General features: G+C 49.0%; 1 protein-coding gene across 2 annotated transcripts in view; it reads right to left on the bottom strand.

Annotated features, from left to right (window-relative positions):
• Positions 1 to 17,250, bottom strand: part of VPS13D (vacuolar protein sorting 13 homolog D) — a 2,738,381-nt gene that overhangs the window by 2,152,597 nt on the left and 568,534 nt on the right. The gene's annotated exons all lie outside the window — the stretch shown is intronic.

Genomic DNA, 17,250 nt, shown 5'->3' with positions numbered 1-17,250 from the left:
ACTGTGAATGCTGGCCTTCACCTTGTCTGACATCCGGTAGATCTTGGACTTCACAGGTGGGCTGTCTCCTGTGTCCACGTCATGGACGCACAGGTGAGTCCTACCCGGGACAAGGGAGAACAACGAAGAGTACTGTCCCAGGACCTGGCGGCAGTCCTCTTGCTGTTCAGGAATTAGGGAGGGGGAGAGAATCACTCCCTCCACCGACCCATCCTTCTCTTGAGACGCAAATAAATCGGGGAGAGGCTCGCTTTCCACGTCCTCTCCTCCGTCAGTCACCATCATCAAGATGACTTCGGGCCTCTCGTGGTGGGGTTTGAGGCGGTTGGCATGCAGCACCCGTAGGGGCTGACGAGGGGTCTTCAGGTCCACCAAGTAGGTAGCCTTACCCTTCTTCTCCAACACCTCAAAGGGTCCTGACCAGCGATCCTGGAGGGCGCTAAGCTCTCCCGGTTCGATCACCCACACCTTCTGGCCAGGCTCCAACTCCACCGGGTGAGCGTTGTGGTCATACCACGCCTTCATTACTGCTTGGCTGGCTTCCAAGTTGTCAGAAGCTTGCTTCCACAACTTAGCCATTTGGCTCCGGAAGGCCAGCATGTAGCTCACCACGTCCTGGGGAAGCTTTCTGGGAGTTCTTTCCCATCCGTCTCTCACCAGGTTGAGAGGTCCACGTACAGGGTGCCCATACAGAAGCTCGAAGGGGCTGAAGCCCACTCCCTTCTGTGGCACTTCCCTGTAGGAAAACAATAGACAGGGTAGGAGGACGTCCCATTTCCTCCGCAGGCTTTCAGGCAGACTTCTGATCATGCCTTTCAAGGTTTTGTTAAACCTCTCCACCAGACCATTGGTCTGGGGGTGGTAAGGAGTTGTGAACCGGTAGGTCACTCCACACTCCTTCCACATGGCCCGCATGTATGCTGACATGATGTTGGTCCCCCTGTCGGACACAACTTCCTTGGGAAAACCCACTCGGGTAAAGATTCCCATCAGGGCCCTAGCCACAACAGGTGCTGTTATGGTCCTCAGAGGTATTGCCTCTGGGTACCGTGTGGCATGATCCACCAGAACCAGGATAAACCTGTGACCAGCTGACGTAGGCGGATCTAACGGACCCACAATGTCGATGCCCACCCTTTCAAAGGGGGTGCTAACGACAGAAAGTGGTTCCAGGGGAGCTTTCAGCTTCACCCCTGTTTTCCCACTGGCTTGGCAAGACACACATGTCCGGCAGTAGGTATCGGACGACACTTTCATCTGAGGCCAATAAAAGTGTGGGACAAGACGGGCGAAGGTCTTGTCTTGCCCCAGGTGTCCTGCCAATGGGATCTCGTGAGCCAACTCCAGAAGGAAGGCTCGATAACGTTGAGGGACTACCAAGGCTCGTGACGATCCATGTAGGGGTGCCTTGGGTTCACTGTAGAGGAGGCCATCCTCCCAGTAAACACTGTAGTTCCCTTCAACGTTCCCTGCTGCCTGGGCTTGGGCCTGACGCCTTAGCCCCTCAAGGGTAGGGCACTCCCTCTGGCCCTGGCAGAATTCCTCCCTGGACGGGCCTCCCTCCACGTGCCACTCGGCCGGGATGGGTAGGTCCTCCAGTTTGGTAACATCCCCCACCGCAGACTCCTGGCCCACCACCTCCGGTGGCCTATCCGTCCTACGGGGTGTGGACGCCGAGGCAGGCTCCTCCTGTCCTCGGTTCTTCCCTTGACTGGCAGCTGGCTGGGCCTTTGTTCCAGGCTCCAGCCGAAACGAACTCCCTCTCCGGGTAGTCGCGGACCTTGTGCTCACACAGGCCCAGTCAGGTGTACCCAGCATCTCAGTATGAGTCCGGTATTCCACCTCCTTCCAAGCATTGTGCTCCATGTCATTCCCCAGTAGACAATCGACTGGCACGGCAGGGCTTACGGCAACGCGAAGTGAACCTGCAACCCCCCCCCATTCAAAGGGAACCTCGGCCACTGGATAGTGGCCTGTTCTGCCGTCAGCCATCGCGGCTGGGTGGAGTACATCGGGAATTACCTGCTCTGGAGACACCAGTTGGCTACGTACCGTAGTTATACTGGCTCCTGTGTCTCTCAGAGCCTCCCCTCTTTGGCCGTTGATGGTGACCCACTGCCCATACTTTACAGTATTTGCGGGCACCTGGATCTTAGGAACCATCTCCCGTTCTCCCAGGGACACTAAAGTGACACCCGCCCACTCCCTTCCCTTAATTAAGGGCATCTCCTCCCCGAGCACTGCACTAGCTACTCCGGGGGTCTTTCCTCCAATGGGAGGGGGTGGTCGTTTCGGGCACTTCGGATCTCCCTTATAGTGTCCAACGCCACCGCACTCGAAGCAATGGACAACCCTTGGCTGCTGACTCTGGCCAGGATTAGGGTTTCGGGGTGGGTTAGCCCTAGGGGTGAATCCTGTTCCCTTTCCTTGGAAGTTATTTTGGGGGCCTTTGGAGAACTCCTTTTTCTTTTCCCCTCCCTCTTTCTTCTGGGGGGCGCCCTGTCCGGCCTTTTGAGTATCCCCTCCAGTCCCCCTTGTGGACACCCGGGTACTAGCCCAAATGTCCGCCTCCTCAGCAAGCTTCCGGGGATTGGTCAGCTTGCTATCCACCAGGTGTTGACGCAGTTCAGGGAAACATTTCTCGAGCAGGTGTTCCTTCAGTACTAGATCAAACAATCCCTCGTAGTTCCTCACTTCAATGCCCTGAATCCAACCCTCTAGTGCCTTCTTTGCATAGTCCAGGAAGTCCACCCAATTCTGTGTGCCCAGTTTGTGACTACCCCTGAACTTCTGTCTGTACTTTTCGGGTGTTAGTCCAAACTTTCTTATGAGCGCCACTTTCATGGTGGGGTAGTAGGTCTGCTCATCCTCTTCGAGGGCCAATAAAGCATCCCTGCCAGCTGGAGGCATGTACTTGTACAATCCCCCTCCCCAGTACTTCTCTGGAACCCCATGGGCCCTTAACGAGACCTCATAGGCCGCTAGCCACTTGGCGATATCGTCACCCGCCCCATAGCTAGCTACTATGTCCTTCAGCAAGTAGGGTTTGGGTTCCCTAGTGAACTCTCTTTCTTCGCTGCCACCATTAGGAACAGGGTGTGCCCCGATTCTTAGGATCTGTAGATCTATCTCTTTCAGCCTTAACTCGTGAGCCATCCTCTGTTCCTCCTTCTCTTTCTCCAGCCTTGCTAAGTCCCATGTGAGCTGTCTTTTCTCCCTCCGGTCTGTTAACTCCACTTCAGACAAGCCACTGCTAGAGGCACTGCTGCCCTTCCTGGAAAGTGTCCTGGGCCCCGCTGACAGGTTCCCCACCTCAGGTTGGTACAAACCAGCTCCCTCACTGTCGGGCTCTCTATCCCTGTCCTCCTCCTCAGCCTTGCTTTCTCGTCGTGCCTCCCCCCAAGCCCTTAAGCTGGTTTGGAGTGCACCCTTCTTTGCTCCTGGGGGACAATACACCCCCTCCCGCTGACAAAACTCCCTGAGTTGGGCCACAGTGTACGTTTCTAAATTCTCCAGTACAAACTCCATCTTGCCCACTCAGGTCAGAGGACAGTTATTTGCAGTAACTATGCAGGGGGGTACCTTATATAATACCTCCTCCCACCACCAGAGTAAATTTGGAAAAACAAAAACTCACAATTAGGAAGGCCGCTTTGAGAAAACTCCCGGTGTAGGCCTATGGACTACCCACAGTTATTGTTGAGTATACGTAGGCACAGCTCTATCCCACCGCTGAACACCAATCATGTTAGAAAAACCCACCCCCACACCGGAAGGGTGATGGTGGTGTTCTCCCAGACACGCTGTGGTAGCTTGGCTCGAGTGGTCAGGGATCAGGCACCGTGCTAAGCATACGTCATACCCACACAATAACCATGCGTGCATCCGTTCCAAAAACGACTCTACACCGTAAAAATTATGAAAATATCTCTGTGTTTATCTTCTTTTCTCTTAGTTGCTGATTAAATAAATAATAATACAATCACAATACACAAGGCTTCTTCTAAAAAGTGCAGGTCAAATAAATACTGTCTTAACGATTCAATAAATAAGGTAGATCATAAAAAATCAAGGCATAAATATAAGTGCATTACATAACAGGCAATTAAATATTATGAGGCAATAAATACTGCGAGACAATAAATATTGTGCGACAATAAATACTGTGGAACAATAAATACGGTGAAGCAATAAATAGGATAAATACAATAGATACAGTGCTCTCAATAAATAATTAAAAGCCAACAGTGACACTTGTACAATCAGATCACATTTGAAATACTATGGGCTGATTTGGCCCAGTCACAGCTTGTGGTTAGGTGGATGGTCTGAGGGTGTCTCACCTAGCTTGGGTAAGGCTGAGGCTAAAACTGAGGTAGATCAAGGGTAATCTAGGAATCTGGCTCTCCCAAACTACACAACCCCTCACACAGGTCACTGTATCAGTCTCAGTCCACCCCTGGCACTCCCAGGCTGGTCCTAACACCTCTTTATCCCCTAGGATGGTCTCTTAGGGCTCCACAGGGCCTTAGGCGCCCTCTATTCCACTTACTGCCCTTTTTATGAAGCTCCGACGCCGCTGGAGTCGTGTCGACGCCGTGAGGCGGTTCCGGTTCGATGTCGGCGGCCTCGGCGCAATGTCAGTTCTTGACAACGCCGGAAGGCGGTTCCGGTTCGATGTCGGCGGCCTCGGCTCGATGTCGACCTCCGGTTCGATGACATCGGGCAGTCTTGGCTCGATGTCGACTTCGGGCGGCTCCGGTTCGATGACGTCGGCCGGCCTTGGCTCGATGTCGACTTCCGTCGGCTCCGGAGTGCGATCTCCACTCCCGACCTCCGGTGCTCCTGTCCTCGGGTTCCAGCGACTCCGGAGTGCGACCTCCACTCCCGACCTCCGGCACGATTCTCTTCAGGTTCCGGCGACTCCGGAGTGCGATCTCCACTCCCGACCTCCGGCACGCTTCACCTCGGTCTCCAGCGACTCCGGAGGGCGGACTTCACTCCCCCGTCGACGCCGCTCACTCGTATGTATGTATGTATTGTATGTATTTGGCTCTTATTAAGCGCATCTGTCACCCCGAGGGTATCCTGGCACTGAGACCCCAAATTAAACCACCGGAAGAATATTTACATTGCCCTAGGGAACAGATAGGTCTTAAGGTCCCTTTTAAAGGAGGTCAGATCTTGCTTACCCCTCAGCACTAGCGGGAGGGAATTCCATAATGAGGCGGCTGTGTGGCTAAAAGCTCGGCCACCTATCCTAACTCTGGTGATCTTAGGAACCCGCACCAGAAACGCCGATGAGGATCTCAAAGGCCGGGCAGCTTGATACCAAGAAAACAGGCCCTGGAGTGGTATTGGTCCAAGTCCATGCAGCGCCTTGAATACAAGGCATGCCGCCTTGAAGGCGATCCTCTGTTGAATCGGCAACCAATGTAGCTCAGCTAAAGCTGCCGAAGAGGAAGCAGAGCGTGGGCGCGATAAAGCCAGTTTTGCCGCCATGTTCTGAATCCTCTGCAACCTAAGGATCAATTTTTTAGGAGCTCCTAAGAGCAGTGCGTTACAGTAGTCTAACCTACTGAGTATAATACTCCGCACCACCTCTGCTCTAAAGACTTTAGGGAGAATAGGCAAAATTTTGCGTAGAGCGCGGAGCAGGCCCATACAAGTCGCTACGGTCTTATTAACTGAACCATCCAACTGTAGGTCCGGTTCAAACACCACTCCCAAATTACGGGCCGATTTAGCTCCTGCCACAGGGCCAAGTATAGAAGGTGGCCAAAAGTCATCAGGCAACGCCCGAGGAAGGCGATCAGGAGAGCAATGGAGAACCTCCGTTTTAGCCCCATTAAACTGGAGTGAGTTGGTTCGCAGCCATTCAGCCGTGGCCGACATGCAGCTATGAAAGATGTCTTTCGAAACCGACTCACTCCCCTCAAAAGAAAAAATCAATTGAGTGTCATCGGCATAATTGATGACTGATATGCCGAATGACTTAATCAGGGCTATAAGGGGTCGAAGATATAAATTAAACAGGATCGGGCTGATCGCCGACCCTTGAGGAACTCCCTGCTTCACCTGTCGAGTGGCTGATTGAAAAGGTGGTAAAGCCACTGCTTGCTGTCTGTCGCTGAGATAGGACGTTAACCAGTCTAAAGCTAGACTGGTTACGCCCGCACTACGGAGACGCTCCAGGAGAACCGCATGGTCAACCGTGTCAAACGCGGCCGACATGTCCAGCAGTACCAGAAAAACTGATCTGCCCTTGTCGACACGCGTTCGCAGATCATCTAACACGGTGACCAATGCGGTCTCCGTGCCATGTGCCGGCCTAAAGCCATACTGAGCTGTATCCAGGCAGGAGTTTAATTCCAGATAGCTGGACAAGGCTTTTGTGACCCATCTCTCAAGGACCTTTATTACAAAAGGCAAGAGCGAAATGGGCCTATAATTAGCTGGGCAGGATGGATCTAAAGAAGCCTTTTTTAATAGTGGCGTTACTATTGCCACTTTCCAGCTATCTGGAACTGTCGCCGTCATCAATGACTGACAGCAGATGGAATGAAGTGGAGGGAACAGCTCATCCTGAAATGCCTTCCAGATCTTATGAGGCATTGGATCCAGTGGTGAGCCCGAGGACACTCCGTTGGCCAGTGAATCAAACTCCTCCGATGTAGGAATGGGAAAGCAAGGTAAACAGAACGTATCCACCTTGTTATTATCCCGGAGCGATGCCGAATGGCAGAGAGATTCCGGTGAAGGAGGAGGCGGTGATTCCAGTTGTCCGGGCACTAAAAGTCCATTCAAGATAGTTCTTATTTTCTCCTCAAAAGCAGCGGCCAACGAATCGCACAGCACCTGAGAGGCTGGAATGGCAGGAGCTGTACAGGACGGGTTAGATAAATTGTTGACCAGCTTGAACAAGGTTTGCGATTTATTTGCGGCCCTATCCAAGGTATCTTCCAAGAACTTTGCCTTAGCACTTCTCAGCTGGTTCTTGTATACCTGTAAGGCCACTCTATACGCTACCCTGTCCAACTCCTTATATCCTTTCCTCCAAGTACGCTCAGCCTGTTTACAGCGGATCTTATGCTGTCTCAGATCGTCGTTAAACCAGGCATTAGTCGCTCTAGGTCTGTCCCTCACCCTCCGCAGAGGAGCCAATTCTTCTAGGGATGCCGAGATTTGCTGACAGAGTGCAGCGTAGCTCTTATCTACACTGTCCTCCACCCGAAAACCCCTAGGCAGCAGAGTAGGACGAATTGGCTCTCTAAGCAGTCGGGCCCATTGGCGCTTAAACTTAAAGCCACTTGTAATATTTGATTTTAACGGCCCAGGTACACCAATGGACATAGTGATCAAGAAATGATCTGTCCAATCCTGTTCCAAGATCTCATTCACCACCACCACCTCCGGCTCAGCAAAGATCAGATCTAACACGTGTCCCTTAACGTGCGTGGGTGATGAAATCAACTGTGTAAGTTGAATATTACCGCACGATTGGCATAGCTCTCAATAGGCCAGGTCTTGAGGGCCGGACGGCCAGAGGTTAAAGTCTCCCACTATAAAAACTTTAGCATGGGAGTCTGAGAGATCGTAGATTAAATCAACCAATGGCTGAATAGAGGTTGTGGTCGAGGAGGGGGGCCTATAACATAGTAACCCTGTAATCAACGAACCACCCTGGGACATAATGGAAAAGGCCATAAGCTCAAACCCCGTTACTTCCCTAACCTCTAGCTCCACCAGGGAAATCGAGTCTTTAAAAATGTAACCTACTCCACCTCCCCTACCAGAGGTACGAGGTACATGTCTGATCAGATAGCCCGGTGGGCAAGCCCAACCTAGTTCCAATCCACTATCTGCCGTGGCCCATGTTTCCGTAACGATTAATATGTCCAATTGCGAGGACTCCAATAGCAGGGCAATCTCGGCATGATGCTTCACCAGAGAACGAACGTTCAGTAGACCGCAGAAAAGATTATTGGCCGCTAAAGAACGCGCTCGATGTTGAGCCACGTCCCCAGTGTGATACAATAAGTTGTTGACAACCTCGTGGTTGTCGACCGGCAAAGTGGCCAGAGGCGCCCCCAGCGCGCCCGGGACGCGAACGGGCGCAAACGGGCTTACCTCTGGCGCACCTCCGGCGCAACTACGGCGCGACCGCTGCGCGCATCCGCTGCGCGTCTGTTTCCCCATGCCTATTAATAATATTACGCCACGCGGGCTTCCGGCTGTAGAGCCTCTAGCCCCACCCAAAATGGCGCTGTGAATATCCAATCCTCAGCCCTACCCAAAATGGCGGACGAGCACAAGCACCCCGACCCCACTGACTGAGTCCCGCAAAATGCGGGTGAAGGCACAATTTAAAATGCAGGTGAGCCTACTCTAACACCCCCCTTACTATCCCCAAAATGCTAGATGAAGTAGCAAGTATCGCCAAAATCGCTAGAGCAGCAGCAGCGCGATATAGCAAAGCCTCGGGTGACTTCCTCCTCGACCTCTGGTACTCTCTACGACCTCCGTCGGCACCCTCTCTCGACCTCTGGCGGCTCCGGGTACGACGTCTGCTTTTCCAGTCAGCGCCGCTTCTCCACCTCGGGCTCCAGGTCTCCAGGCTTCTCGACGTCGGACTCCAGGAAAACCAATAATCAGGTCAGGACTTTGCTGTTCTTTGCTTCTAAGGCCTGTTCCTGCTGTCCAGGTCCTTAAGATGGTTTTTCTTGCTTCTTCCCACACAGGGCTCCAGGCTGGGCTCAGTCAGTAGGGACTAGTATCAAGGGTGGGTTTATGGACCCCACTCCAGGCACAAGTTTCCACCCCTGCTGCCTCACTCCTTCCTCCTTCAGGTTTCTGCTGCTCTCTCTTCACCAGTCAGGTGCCAACTGCCAGCTCCAACTGCCAACTCTCTGACTTAGCTTCCCAACATTCCAAACCGCCTCCAACTGTCACAGGGTTCCAGAATGTTGCAGAAGGTTCTAGTAGGTTCCAGTGGGTTCTGATGATGTCACAGGTGGCCACCATTTTGTGCTCCAGGCCCTCAGACAGAAGTTCCAGGGGTAGATAAAATGGCTCCCTGAATCTGCATCAACACTAAAAAGTCTGGTGGTTCCCAAAAAGGAAAAATACTAACAGGGTTTGAGGCAAAAGTGGGACAAAATAAATAATGCTGAGGAGGGACCACCCAAAGGGCTGACAGGTCTAACAAGAGTCAAGAAAGTGACAACCCAGGGGAGACTAGGAGAGACCCGAGAGTCGCCCAAAAGGCACCAAAGGCACCGATGTGGACGTAGCAGGACACACAAGTCCAAGAACATAGAAGATGACTGAAACCCACCGAACAGGATAGGAAAGGCAGAGTCATCGCGAAACAGGCGGGATACTGACCACCACACTAAGGAAGAAGAGGAAGTCAGCAATTGTCAGACATAGAATGCCTGAAAAAGTATAGCCCTAGACCGGATGATGCCAGAAAACATCCAGGGATAGAACAAGACTGCAGAAAAAAGCAACAGAGGCCAGGAGGAAAAACACCTGAGCCGTGTGCAGGAACAGCAGAAAAAAACACGTTTAGGCTGGGAACTGGCATAGGGAGGGAAAAAGCAACAGGGATCAACCCTGGCAAAAACCCTACCGCCCACAGGCAACTCTCAACAGGGGACGCCCGAGCATTTTCCAACAATAGGGAAGACGACAACACAGCCAAGATAGTGGCTCAAGGAACACTATGGTTCCCCCGTGATACCGCACACACCCGGTGCGGACCCACAGGTCGTGCCCACCCAGAACCCAGAAAGGACCGGGCCGGAGCAGAATGGAACAAAGCGCCCACATGGACGCGCACCCACGCCCAAGACAGCCGAAGTGCTAAGGGCAGAACTTAAGGCGGAAAGAAGAGCCAAATGCAAGGCAAGAAAAATGTGAATCCCCCTTGGGGCGAGCCAGAACGGTAGAACCCGAACAACACACAGGAGCAGACTGCATCCACAGACGCAGGAGAGTGCCACGGAACAACTGTAGGCAGGAAAGAAGCTCCAGGAGAGATTCACACTAGCCCGTTGTCCTCAACAGAGGAGATTTCCCACTACAGCAGGAAGCATAGAACAAAGGGGAATGCCACAAGAAAAATCCCCAGAGAGACAGGAAATAACAAGGAGAGCTCCACAGGAGCCTCCGAAACCTCCTGGCAAGGAAGAGCAGCTACACAATAGCCAACAGATACCCCACCTAGGGTAAGTCACAGCCCTTGAAAAAACTAGGGACACCTCTTGAGGCAAGCTCATAAGAAGAGGTCGAAAAGAATTACCCTAAACAGCTGACCCAGCTGCATCATAAGGAGGAAAAACACACGGTTGAGCAGCCATAAAGACCGTCTGGGCAATAGTGTCTTTAGCAGAGACGGAAATTATGAAAGCAAAAGGACTAAAAACCTGGCAGCCATCAAAATCCAGAGAGGAGACGCCGGACCACCGAGTCGGTATGCCCATCAAACAGATGGACCCCATCAAAGGGCAGGTTCCTGAGTTGCTCCCGAACATTGTCAGGGAAACTGCAGTCACGGAGCCACACCTGGTGACGCAGAGCAACTGACCTGGCCATAGCCCGACCCACGGAGTCAGTGGTGTCCATGGCCGACCGGATGGAAAACTGTGCCATGTCACGGCCATCCAGAACAAGTCGGACCAGGTCAGCATGAGGGGCCTCCGGCAAAGAGGGGAGGAGCCGCTCGACAGAGTCCCAAAGGGCAAAAGTGGCCCGAGAAAACACGCAGGACGTGTTCAAAGATCGAAGGCCTGAGCTGGTGGACGCAAAGACACTGCGGCCACATGACTACAACTACCTAGACTCCTGAGTGGGAGGAAGCAACGGAGGAGGAGATGAAGGGAACGCTGCCTGGACTACAAGTCCGTGAGCCCTAGGATGTAGGGACAAACAAGAAGGGTCGTCTGGAGCAGGGCGATGACGATGCACAATAGCGCGACTCATGGGATCCCCCGATGAGGGTCTGGCTCAAGTCCCCAGAAGGACATCATACAAGGACCCGCCAAAAGGCAACAATGGCTCCACATCCACCGTGTCCTGGTGGAGAAGATCCAACAAAGGATCTGATGGCAGGGAGACAGAGGGCGGCAGCAACTGCAAGATATCCCCAGCCGTGCGAACAGCCGGTGCAAAGTCAGCACCAGCCTCCGTGGCCATCCAAGACGGAGACAGCAAGTCATCCGTTGGGGACGGCTGTAGGATAAGCTAAGCTAACCATGGACAACTTCAGGACGGAGCCAGGCGACGCCTCCCCCCGGCGTGCAGAGGTACTGCTGGGGAAAAGGTTTTCCGGATCCAGTCTGCACCTGTGGAATATTCTAAGTTAAGGAATCTGCGGCTAGATGTCTCTATCAGATCTCAGAAAATACCTCAAAAGACGGAAGAACACAGAACAACTCTCAGAGGTTCTGGATGCCATGTCTGTTGAACAGCAAAATAAAACAAATTATACCCCATGCTCCAGTGATCCCTTATATGGGGTTTCAATGTCACTTCTGAGACACTTTGGCCCTGTGCTGGATGTTGTGCAGCACAACTGAGGAGATACTTTAAGCATACCAGAACAAGAGCTAAACCAGAAGCTTAGTTTCTTTTTTAATGATATTAAAGTGAAAGTATGTACGTTATTATGTAGTAGTCCAGTGGTTCTTAACCTGTGTTTCAGGGACCCTTGGGGGTCTGCGACTCCTACACAGGGGGTCCGCAGGTGCTCAGATAATTAGATTATATTTAGAGATTATTACGCTTTATATAAATAAAGAAGCAAACTGTCAAATTTAAGATGTTCTGTAAATGAGAAGGAATTTGAAATGTGAGGCTAAAAAGTAAGTTGCCATTCTCATATTGATTCATGGGAGCGGTGCAAGTGCATCAAACTGAATGTAATATAAACTGTGGGTGGCCCCAGTTGAATTTAGAAAATCTCCAACCTTCCCATTCAAATTAACATTTTGATATTTCTGAATTAAATAAGATATTTCAGCATATGTTTATTTGTTTTATGAATGCTTGTGTATTGTTTTGCAATTCAATTCTCTGGAATTTCTCAAGTTGGGGTGGGGGTCTTCTGGTTCCAATAACGACTCAGTGGGGAGTCAGGAATACAATAATGATTCAGTGGGAGTCCCTGGATTCCAGTAATGATTTAGGTGGGGGTCCACAACAGCCAAAAGGTTACGAACCACTGTAGTAGTCAATACAATGGTTTAACCCTCCCAGGGGCGATGGAAAATCATAAGGAGGCAAAGACCTATACAGCCAATATTACTGCTCCGAGCTCCAAGATGTTGGCGTGCAGAGATGTTTTCCCTTGAACTAGTGCCACTTTGTATGCAGTTCTTTAAAATAGACTCTCTGTTCTGACAGCGAGGCACTGGTAGTCAGGAATAATTAGGGATTCTGCTAGTGGACAATCATGCCTTTCAAAAGGCTATACCTGCTTTGCTACCAATTCAGCACGTCTGAACGGATGTCAAACGCAAAGTTCATCTTCCCAACTTTCAAGTGCTTGATGCCACAAGGCATGCAGCTGTTCATAGGTGGAGAATTCAATTTAAACCTCTGTGTTGTCTCAGACTTAAAACGATAGGACACACTTAGAAAAAGGAACTCATCACTCTCAAAATGGGGCAAATAAATGTATTAAAGCACTTTCAAAATTAGGCAAATTGATTTATCAATGTACTGTCAAAATGAAGCAAATGCCTTTATTAATGCGGCACTTGTAAGAGGAAGACAAAATATATTTATTACTGCACTTTCCCAGAGGTCAAATGAAAATAACCAAGCATAGCAAATATATATTCACATATTTATGTATATACACACACACACACACACACACACACACACACACACACACACTCTCTTAAACTAAGCAAAAAAATCTAAACTTAGTATACATCACTGATTAAGTGTCCTTCAACATTCTGGCCAGCACGAGTGGGGAGCCCTCACAGTCAGGCAGAAGTCTCAATCAGGATCCCTGGGCAATGTGCCTGTTCCACAGGGAAGCTCCTGTCTGAGAGTCAAGAGCCCCCGTCTTTAATACCTTTACTCAACTCAAGGAGAGATTTCTATAATCTTCTCCCCCTTCCTTTGGTTGCGAAATCAAAGCTGGCCTCACCAGTCTGCGTTGAGGTCACATGCAGGCCAGGCTACAGTGTTTGCTCCGAAGCAAGACAGTACATTACTATTTCACGCTTGTGAACGATATAAACTGCACATCCCACACTACATGCAGAAACTGTTTTACTCTGTGCTGTGAAGTTCTATGAATAATGAATACATTCCCATCATGTAGCTGCAAGAAAGCACAAAATGAGGTTGATGGCCATCATATTGCTCATTGTATTACAACCTTCTACACAACAGAAGGAAGGGTGACAGTTGTCTTTCGCGGGACACATGTTGACTTGTTCCAAGTAATTATGTGATGTGGAGATTACAGTTCTGAGACTATGAATCCAGGTTGGCATGCATCCCAGCAGGTCTTTCAAATTTCAAACAGAGGTCTGTGATTAAAGAATATGGCTTGGGAGACAAGTTTAGTGTCCCTGTCTATTCATGGTGTTACTGTGGCATGCTCTATAGAGATCTGTTTATGAACTGAGTGAAAAACGCATTTGTGACACACCTACCAGTCCTTGTGAGTGATACTTTTCTCTGGTCAGCTAGTACCCAAGGTGCAGACCAAAGTACTCCATATGGTGCCTGAGCACTTGCAAAGTTGTCTACATGTTTGCCTACAATGAACATGTTCTTCTTTTATCACTACTTGGTATATTGACAGGGAAGGCTGGGTTCCAAGACCTGTGTTGGGCAAGTATAATTATTACCAAATGTTTTTTAAATCTGGTTCACAAAACAACCCATTAAGTTTTCAGGGGTCTTAGATTTTTGGGGAATTTTCTTGATCAAATTACAGCTATATAGGTTTGAAGAGTGAAAGCATGGCTATGAGGGGTAACAATGCAAGGCTTGTCTACCCAGCTGAGGTAGTCAGAAATTTGAGATACCCCACCTCATGCGATTGTAAATTAGCCGTGAAAGACTGTTGGAGTAGGTTGAGTGTACAATATGTAGGATACAGAACCTGCAATGTTTTAGCACCGAGGAGGGGGTGTCTAAGGTTAACGAGAGTCATCACATCAAAGCTGGATAATTAATATTTGCTAATTGAATAAACATGCCTTAGATATCTATAATCACCTAATTGATACCCAGCCTGATATCCTCTTAATTACTGAGAGCTCGTCGAAGGATGACTCTAACCCTGACTTACAACTAGCTCCTCTCCTGGACATGTACGCCTGTTTTCATGCAGATAGGAAAGAGAAACGCAGAGTGGGATTGCGATTACCTTTAAAAAAAATACATATGCAGAAGCCTTGGACTTCTCTTTTTTGCCTTCCACTCAATATTCGCTTTTGGGGGTGTTAATTTACCGGCACCCAGGGTACGCAGGGTATTTCATCAACTCACTTGATCAAGCATTAGCACATAAGATCATTAATTATGCAAATTCCCTGTTATTAGAAGATTTTAATTTACATATGGACAGGGCTGAAGACGCTCTGGGTAGACCTCTTCTGGAAACACTAACAGCCCTGGGTCTCCCTTTGACTCCTGGTCCAACTCATGAGCCTGGACACATCATTGATTTAATGTTCTCAAACACACCTATCGCTTTGGAAGCCCTTAAAAAAGTGGTATGGCCCGACCACTTTATTTTACAATTTTCCAGGCCTCTCCCCATTTATAAACAAGCATTGGCATAGCCAATAGGTCTCGCCTTTGGGACCTTATAATTGTTTAGCTAGAGATATTGACTTTGCCTGTGTCTTTAAGCTGTGCTGTCAGAAGTCTGCATCATGCTGAAAAGTTATAATAAAGAAGTGTCAAAAGCATTTTAGTTACCTTGATTATGACCAAGAAAGCATTATGTACAACTGAATGACCATATTAAAAAAGTATTAATAATAAATAATGTCTTGAGGTTGTTTTTTGTCCTGTCAATGCTGGCAACTTCTATCTGCCTGTCCCAGTGGTGGAATGTCTACATTTAAAAAGTTTGTGATCGGGTGATCAGGCAAAAACAATGTACGGGCAACCTTTACATTTGTACGTGACACTAAGATGAGTAGACGAGCCTTCTCAGGGTAATGCCAACACCGAGTTAAAGGCAATGCAGTGGAAAAGGGTGAGTGAGACACATTTGTGGCTATTCACAAACATTCGGCCTGCTTTTCCAGCACTTACCTGCACTTCTACGGGTATACCTTTACAATCCAGGCAAGAGTAATAATATTCAATACTGCCACAAGGTGGCAGCAGGAAGGGAAAACATTTAAATAAGAGTACTCTATGAAGAGAAAAGGGAATACAAATGTGAAATATATTTTACTAATTACGGACATAGAACGTTTACAATTAGAACACTGCATACGCGTGCAAAGTGAATTTTAGTTTTCTCACAATAGTCACTAGTGTGTGCATCAAATCATCACAAGTGATTAAAAAGGCAGACTCACCAGATTATTCCATGTCAGGGGCCTTTACCGAATAAGCAATGCATTCTGGGAGTGGGATGCACCTTTCTTGACTTGTTACACAAAGTGTTCTGCACCTGACAGCCAGTTAATCCAAGGAGTTAAACGCTCACTGCTGACATCGGCGTATCAGGAATTCCAGTCTTGGCAAGACACTCTCAGTCTTCCAAGGATGGCAAACCCAGAGTTAGTTACGAATCAGCAACCCACAGCTGAACGGCCCCGCTACCCTTGGCTGAACCCTCGTGCGTTGAATACCATGAATTCTGAAATAACCTGAGATTTGTGCACGAGGTGGAAGACTGTCTGCTGCTGTGCGATTAGCAGCTTGTGAACAGTGAGAGCTAATTACACAGAATGTCAGAAAAAGAAGCCTGTAACTAGAAATCAATTTTTTTCAAGCCATAAAAAGTCGCTCTCATAATTCTGTTTTTATAACATACTTTGAAAAAGCTCGGCACTGCAGTTTGATTTGTGTTTATGGATTCTTGCAATGTTTTCTAAGCTGTCCATACCTGACCTCTGCAGTGGCCTAGCAGCCTACTTTCACTTCAAAGACTTCAAGACTACCAAAATACCATAACTGTACATGTACAAAACATGCATTCATATACAGCGGAGTTTGACGCTGAGGAGCATGGCAGCATCGTGTTATAGCTCCTTTGCAGCCAGCAGGCTACCTGTGGATAACTGGACCGGAGAATGGTTCAAACAAACAGTAGAAGTAAAAACAGGAGTCAGAAACAGGCGCAGATGTCCTCACACGCCAAGGCATTGTTATGAAGAAGACTGTGCGTAATGATCTCCAGCCACCCACTGCGTCTGTGTATGTTTGGAAGCATTTGGAAGCATTGCTTAAGTAATATTACACTAGCAAAACACAACGCTCCGCTTAATGCTCAACACACACATGCTTTTCGCGATGAGTACAAACTCGTACTTCAGTAATTGTCAGTGGTTCTTGCAGCTGACTCAGCAGCACTAAGCACAGTATATATTCATTTTAACATGCAACACAAAAGTTTTGGCAAGGAATTCCGAAATGGTTGAAGGAGGTATAATATGCATTCGTGTGACAATATTGATTTGTCAACCTCTCCTATACAGTTTATAAAGTTTTATATAGCGCGAACATGATCCTAGAGGGTATCAGAGTGCTTTGCATTACACCGTTCAGAAACGTTAGATGGTTGAGGGGTAATATACAATCAATCAATCAATCAGGAACATTTGTAGAGCGCACTACTCACCCGTGAGGTCTCAAGGCGCTGGGTGCGGGGGGCGCTACTGCTCGAAAAACCAGGTCAATAATCGACATTCAATACAAAAAGAGGTAGACAGTGGTAGATAGGATTATGTTGCTAACAGTCACGTATGATTTAAAGTCTTAGGATGTGAATTTGTTAATTAGATGCATTTTTACTTCTTTTTTGAAGGAGGCTCATGTCTGGGCTTCGAGTTGTATGCAGGATAGATAGACTTGCATCGCCTAATTGCTAATTTAGGAGGTTGCGGTGGACGTTTCGTGCACGTCACCTCGCGCAGGGCTGACAGAGCGACTCTGGTGATTGGTGACTTTATCAGGGACAGGAGGAAGAGTTAAGTGGTTGCCTTGAGTCCCAGACAGGCCTGCTATACAAGGTGTCCTGGCTGCAGA

This window comes from Triturus cristatus, chromosome 1_2 (assembly GCF_964204655.1).
Source record: "Triturus cristatus chromosome 1_2, aTriCri1.1, whole genome shotgun sequence".
In the NCBI taxonomy this organism is placed as follows: domain Eukaryota; kingdom Metazoa; phylum Chordata; class Amphibia; order Caudata; family Salamandridae; genus Triturus; species Triturus cristatus.
This window is presented reverse-complemented; position numbering and strand designations above follow the sequence as displayed.